The 6,904-nt window shown below is 44.2% G+C and overlaps 1 protein-coding gene and 1 pseudogene across 1 annotated transcript in view; one reads left to right on the top strand and one right to left on the bottom strand.

Moving 5' to 3' along the window:
- Nucleotides 1–6,904, top strand: part of WDFY4 (WDFY family member 4) — a 704,682-nt gene that overhangs the window by 537,744 nt on the left and 160,034 nt on the right. The window lies entirely within an intron of this gene.
- Nucleotides 3,718–6,189, bottom strand: LOC102870210 (annotated as a pseudogene).

Below are 6,904 nucleotides of genomic sequence, written 5' to 3'. Positions count from 1 at the left end.
ATCAGTGAGATTGTTCTGTAGTTTCCACATTCTGTTGGGTCACCTTTCTTTGGGATAGGAACAAATATAGATCTCTTCCAGTCAGTTGGCCAAGTGGACTTGCATCCCCCTAAATGTGAGACAGGCATATTAGTGTGATAGATGTGTAGCAATGCGAGGCCCAAGATATCACAGAAGTAACTTGTGGAGTAGGCAGGAGTGCAAGAAATACTGATCTAGTAGTGAAAGGGAAAGAAGAAGACACATGTGCTAGGGTGGAAAGATACTGAATATATTGGTTATTTCTGTAAGGGGAAGTGTCTTTCATTTGCTCCATTTGGTAAAGTGTTTGTCTGACAGATATTGTTCTAAAACTAAGCTTCCAAATTAAAACAGACTAGGAAGAAGAATTGGCCTTCCACTTCCAAAATATGACAGACCTTTTGAAAAACCTATGTGCAATAGAGCACACTTAGAGTAGAAAAACAGATATGACAACTGAGTCTGAGCCCTCAAATTTTGAAACACAAAGTAGGAGGAACAGTCACAAGCAAAAACTAATGATTAGAATGTGGAATGTGAGGAGAATGAATGTAGGAAAATTGGACATTAAGAAAGAATTGATTAGGTATTGGTAAAATCAGATGAATTGGCATGGGACACTTTTGCCTGGAGATGAAAAGGGGGAAAATGGGGTCACTTTCATAGTTAAAAAGGCCTATTCTATATCTGTCATGAAATACAATATTGTGAGTAAAAGATTAATATCTACACACATACAAGGAAGACCTATTGATACCACTATTATTCAAATTTATACACCCAACAACCAGAGCCAAAGAGGAAGAAATAGATGATTGCTACCAATTTTTGCAATCAGAAATCAATCGAACGTGTCATCAATATGCTTTAATAATAATGGAAGACTGAAATGTCAACGTTGGGAACAAGGAAAAAGAATCAGTAGTTGGAAAACGTCTTCGATTACCTGGGAAGATGGGAGGTTTTGGGAAGATGGGAGTGTCTGAGACTGGCTTCTAAGCTGCCCAGGCTTCAGCTAGCCGGTTGCCTTAACCCCTTCTCTGAGCGGCCTGCCGGAATGAATGTAGCGCGATTTTTGCGTCTTCAATTACCTGGGAAGATGGGAGGGTCTGGGAAGATGGGATGGCACATAACAACAACAACAGTTGGAAAACATCTTCATGACAGAAATGAGGCTGGGGGTAGAATGGTAGGATTCTGCACAATCAATGATTTATTTATTGCAACTATCTTTCATAAGAAACATAAACACAGGCTATACATGTGGATATTATCTGATGATATACTCAAGAATCAGATTGATTACATATGTAGAAAGAAACACTGGAGAAGTTCAATATTAGCAGCGGAAACTAGGCCAGGTAATCACTGTGGAACAGACCATCAACTACTCATATGCAAATTAAAATAAAAACGAAAGAAGGTAAAATCAAATCCACAGGAATCAAAATTTCATCCTGAGTTTATTCCTCCTGAAAATGAAAGCCAAATTAGGAACAGATTTGAGGCGTTGAACACTAATGAACAAAGATCAAATGAGCTGTGGGAAGATATCAAGAATATCATCTATGGGTGAAAAGCAATGTATACAAACTTTGTAAGTAAATCAGTATAAAATAAAATAAAGAAAAAGAATATCATCCATGAAGAATGCAAAAGGGATTACAAAGATGGAGGAAGAAGAAAAGGTCAAAATGGATGTCAGAAGAGAGCCTGAGTATTGCACTAAAGAGCCAAGAAACCAAAGCAAAGGGAAGAAATCAAGAAGGAGCTTAATAGAAGATTTCAAGGGCATCTCGGGAAGACAAAGCAAAGTATTACAATGAAATGTGCAAGGAGCACAAAAGGAAAATCAAAAGGGCTGAACTCAGTTGGCATTTCTTTTTTTTTTTGTTTCATTATTTGTTTAATCAGGTGTAAAAAGAACAAGGATAGAGTGGAAGCAGCCATATTTGACCTCCATTAACCCTGCAAGGGGTAGCGTCCCCATCCACAATATAAGTAGTACAAAACCAGTTCTCATGAAGTCTAACATTGTCCCCACACTCCTTGAACCTACCTCTGCCAATTCTTTTTTAAAAATAATTTTAATGAACATTTACAGAGATTTTGGATTTCCATTCATTCATTGCTGCACTTCTCTCCCCGCCCAGTCCTCTCCCCCACCCCAGTTTGCTCCTCTCTTTCAAAAGAAAAAGAAACATAAAATTCATTTTAATTATGATTTTTTAGAGAAATACTGATTTTAATTAAATATCAAGTAAACTCTAGGTATCCATCATCATTCTGCCTAAAACAACAACAAAAACAATCAGCAAAACTGTTGAGAGAAGGCACAATTTCCCCCATTCATGTTGTGTGGCTCATTAAAAAACAAAGTTTATGAAAATGTTAAACATAAAATACTGAAATTTTTTAAAGAATAAAAAAAAAACACACACACCACAAAACTTGCCAATGTTTCTTAGTCTACAAAATAGCACCAGTAGAAGTAAAAGATACTAAAAGCTGTAATGGCAGCATTTCTTAAATACAGTTTGTTTGACCTCATATTGCCCTTATAAAATGACTTATTATGGCATAAAAAGGGGATTTTATTTTAAAATCTCTGGAGAGAGGCACAAGCTTACTGCATATTTAGTTTGTGTTTTTTTCCTGACATCTTGGAGGAGGACAAAGTATGAGGCATGTGCTTCAATCCTGGCTGTCACTGCTTCAGATTTCAGAAAAGGGATGAGGAATTGGGATATCATACTTCTATGACTGGGGACCTGTGCCTGAGTAATATTTCTCGGGTTCCTCTTTTCTTTGAGGGGTGAGTTATCCCCAAGCTTTCTCCTTCATCTCACATGAATGTGTGAATTATAGAGAACTATACTTGTTCCTCCATTTAAGATGGGGCAGCTTATAACTCAGACTACCCTTTCCTGAGGGCCCCCAGTTAGTGGGAAAGATTTACCAAAGGTGTGGCCCTGCCTTTGGGTTTGGGGTAAAAATAGACCTGAATGTGATAATGATACCATCCCTGCTGAAATCATTATCCTTGTAGAAAATACTATCTGGGCAGATTCTAGCCCTGACACTGCAGAGAAGATTTTGCCAGGTAAAATTCAAAATATATATGTATCATTTCCTTTTCTGCTAGCCCTACAGGGGGGTGGGAATAACCTGGGTCCTTTAAATATCCCTTTGCTACAGGTTCATTGCTGCACACTTCTGTGATGTGGAGCAGGAAACAATAAACAGTACTTATCAAGTCTTGCAAAAACCATCTTAAGATTCTTTCACTGCATTAACCTAAGAATTATAGGAGAGCTGTCAGCACTGGTTTTGGTATTTTATTGTTTCTCTGAGTGGTAAACACGGGGAAGGAGGAAGGGAAGCAATCTTAGCTACCTATTTTCAAGTTTTAAAGTTTTAGAAAAGAAACAAAATAATAATAACTGAGCATCATATTCAGCTACTAGGAGCAGCCAGGTCTGAGTTGACACCTTGGATGTATGGCAACAGAAGCCCACCAGAGCCTCTCCATGCTGAAGAGGGATGGCTAGCTCTGCTCCTGTTACAGTGGAGTAAACACATATGAGAGGTCACCCTCCACAGGTGGACTGAGGCAGGGCAGAGTTTGAGAAGCCCACCTCCTGGGTTCTGTCCCTGCCCAACCTCCTCTAGGCCCCCAGTGCATCTGCCATGGGACTATTCACGGGCAAGGTAGTCCTTCATGGGGGCGAAGAGATGTCTGATGACAGGAATGCTCCAGGACCTTCCAAGCAGCTCTGGCGGGCACCTCGGCCCATGTTGGACACATCTGTGTAGTTAGTATACAGGGAAACCGAAGATCCTTTCCAGCTCAGTGCACCACAAAACATCTTATTTGGCATTCATGACAACAGGAAAAAGTTGGTTTTTCCCTTTTCTGATCGAGTTTGACTTGTGGTTATTGTCTGTACTTTCTTTAACTTTGCTGTCCTATTGAACTCCAAGTAGTCCTGCAGCTCGAGTTATCATTCTTTGATGCTATCACGGGCCTGTTCATTCCTGGCAAGTTGCCCAAAAGTAATGGGCTCTGTGAGCAGCAGACACTTTGATGGCATCGATCACCACGGGGTTACACTCTAGGAATCTTGAGATGTCCCTCTTATCACCAACTTTCATGGCTACAACATTCTCAAACGTCCAGAAGAATGGTCGATTATCACCTTCCTTGGGTCGTGCATAATTCAGCAGATGGTAGAACTCGAAGAAAAGTCTGCCACTACCCTCGTATAGACCTTTGCGGGCGGGGTTCACATTTGAGATATCATTGCATGGGCTTCCACCAATCACCAAGTCAAACGGGCCCCACTCCTCAATATTTTTCTTGGTGATGTCTCTGACATCATTCACGTATTTGATAACCCCCTCATGCTTAACGGTCCCAACAGCAATGGACTCTTCACACACTTCAGAGGCCACATATTTCTATACTTTGAGGACCAAGTAACCAGTTGCAATTCCATCAAACAGAGAAAGAACTCGGATGGGCTGCCTTTGGGCCACAGGAATGGCAGGGAACACCTTGGGGGCTTCATAGTGGCAGTTGATGTCGCTGGTGAAGAAGGACTGCAGGCGTGTGTTCCAGTCCTTCAGGCGATAGAGGACACCGTGGTAGCACTGCGGCACACACATGTAGCAGCCCCAGGGCTCCTGCAGCTTGGCCTCATCCGCCGTGCCCAGGCCCACCAGCAATTCCAAGCAGTCCACACAGAAGCATCGGCAACAGCTCGTGTTGCCGCAAAGGAGCAGCTCTTGGCCCTCACAGCACACTGTGCAGTAGGACTGGTAGCCGTCATCGTCGTACATGTAGAACAGCTCAAGGAACTGGTCCTAGCACATCTGGCAGAGTCCACCCTCAAAGAACAGATGGAAGGAGACTGGGTTTTTCCTACCACAGGACAAGCACTTATCTTCCAAAGTAGTCTTCTTGTTGCTAACATCAGAAACCATTTGCTCTCTACTCTGATCGTTCTCTCATGGGCTGTTAATTGCAATTTGTCTTGAGACACTTGGGTGGGGCACCGCTGTCTGAAGTGTCATCACTGGTTCGTCTTTGGCCCTTATTCTCTGGTTGCTTGGCACTGGGTTTGAGTCCCTCAATCCCATTTGGCCTGAAGCCCCCAAGAGCCCACTCTAGCATGTTCTTTAGTTGTTCCTCCACAATTTCCAGGGCTACCAGGGAAAGTCTTTTTAGTTCTTGATTTAGCTTTCTCCAGGGCATGATACATGGCTTTCCTGTAGGAGGCCAGCTTACTGAAAGTGGCTAGATTAAAGTGCTGGCTGAAAAGGCCCAGATACAAGCTTATCTGCAGAAATCTCTGAGAATTTGCCATCACCAAACCACTGGACCCAGCGCATGCCAGCCATGGCCTGGCGCTTGGAGGTTACCTTCCAGGAGACCACAATGACAGGCTACCAGGAAAATCCTTTTATCTTTCCCCATGCAAGGTTTCCTATTTTAAACTTCTTTCCATCCTGGTACTCTACGTCCTTTACGTCTCTTCCATCTCCATCCATCTTTGGCGACTGCAGGTTTTCAAGTTGGCTGTCCTGCACCAAGCAGACGTAGAGGGTGCTGCTTGTCTGTGACAACACATCTTCGTTTGTGAGGTCGACAGTCAGGTAGGGACTGGGAGGGGATGACCATGGTGTGGCCTTGGATGACAATTGGCCTCTTGGGGACCTGGTAGGCGGGGACTCCACTGGGGGTTCTTCCACGTGATTTCGGCCCTGGTGGCCTCGGGTAGAACGCGGGGAGGGCCTTTGCCTCTCCTGTCTGGTGGATCTGTTGCTATTTCGAATTCATACAGCTGGATTTTCCGAACGAGTCCTCGTTGCACGAAAGAGTTTTGGCATCACGGGTGTGTCAGAGCCATCTTCATCTTCTCCGTCGTCTCCTTCATCCGTCAGATCCTGAGTGTAACTTAGCAAGCTGGAGACCTCCCTCTTGGATAGTCGTGAGCTTGAACGACGGCCTCTGATCTCTGGGGTGCTGATAGCCTCCAGGAAGGTGGGCGAGGGGGCAACCTTGGAGTATAAGGAGTGGTCGCTGCAGGCCCCAGTGGTGATGACGGAGTCTTCCCTCCTGCTTGCGTCCTCCTCTCCGTTGAGAAATCTGATGTCTCCCTTCATCGTTTCCTGCTTGGAGCCAGGCTCGTGCGCGGCCCAGCGATGGAGCCATGGGTGCAGAGCGGGAAGCCAGGAGAGAGCAGCAGGCTCAAGAATCTCTGGCTCCAATCACCCTGCTGGGTTTACTTGGGCCGCTTAACCCCTGCGCTGCCTGCGGGGCTCACCTGGCCCCAGAGCACAGCCTGCGGTGGGCTGGTGGCTCCAGTCCTTACGGGCGGGGGTGGGGGGCGAACGGGTGGTCGCACGAGAAAGAGACATGGGTGGGAGGCGAGGTGACAGATGCAGCGAGGAAGCAGCGGAGGCACGAGCTGGGACTGCAGTGGCTGGGGTGGGGGTGGGGGGGTTTGGCTCCTGGTCCCCTTGTAACCCTGGCCAGGTCTTCGCCCCGCAGCCACTCAGCCCTCATTTAATTATGATCGTAAGGAGAATTTACAAAGAGGTTAGAGTTTCATTCGATTATTACACATTTTACCCCCTCGTTCTCCCTCCCAGTTCACTTTATTTTTTTAAAATATTCATTCATTGTTGTACAATTACCTACACGCACACCCCCCAGTACTCTTTGCAATTGCTGTTGTCATATGTATAATGCCTAATCATATGTACATTTTAGATCTTTCTTTTATCTGTTCTAATGCAATGATATTTATCTATCCACTCTTTTTTATTATTATTAAATTTTATTAGTTTTAATGAACATTTACAGAGATTTTGGGTT

The sequence above is a fragment of the Elephantulus edwardii genome, unplaced genomic scaffold, assembly GCF_000299155.1.
Source record: "Elephantulus edwardii isolate Elephantulus edwardi_28Jun2011 unplaced genomic scaffold, EleEdw1.0 scaffold00213, whole genome shotgun sequence".
NCBI classification, from domain to species: domain Eukaryota; kingdom Metazoa; phylum Chordata; class Mammalia; order Macroscelidea; family Macroscelididae; genus Elephantulus; species Elephantulus edwardii.
This window is presented reverse-complemented; position numbering and strand designations above follow the sequence as displayed.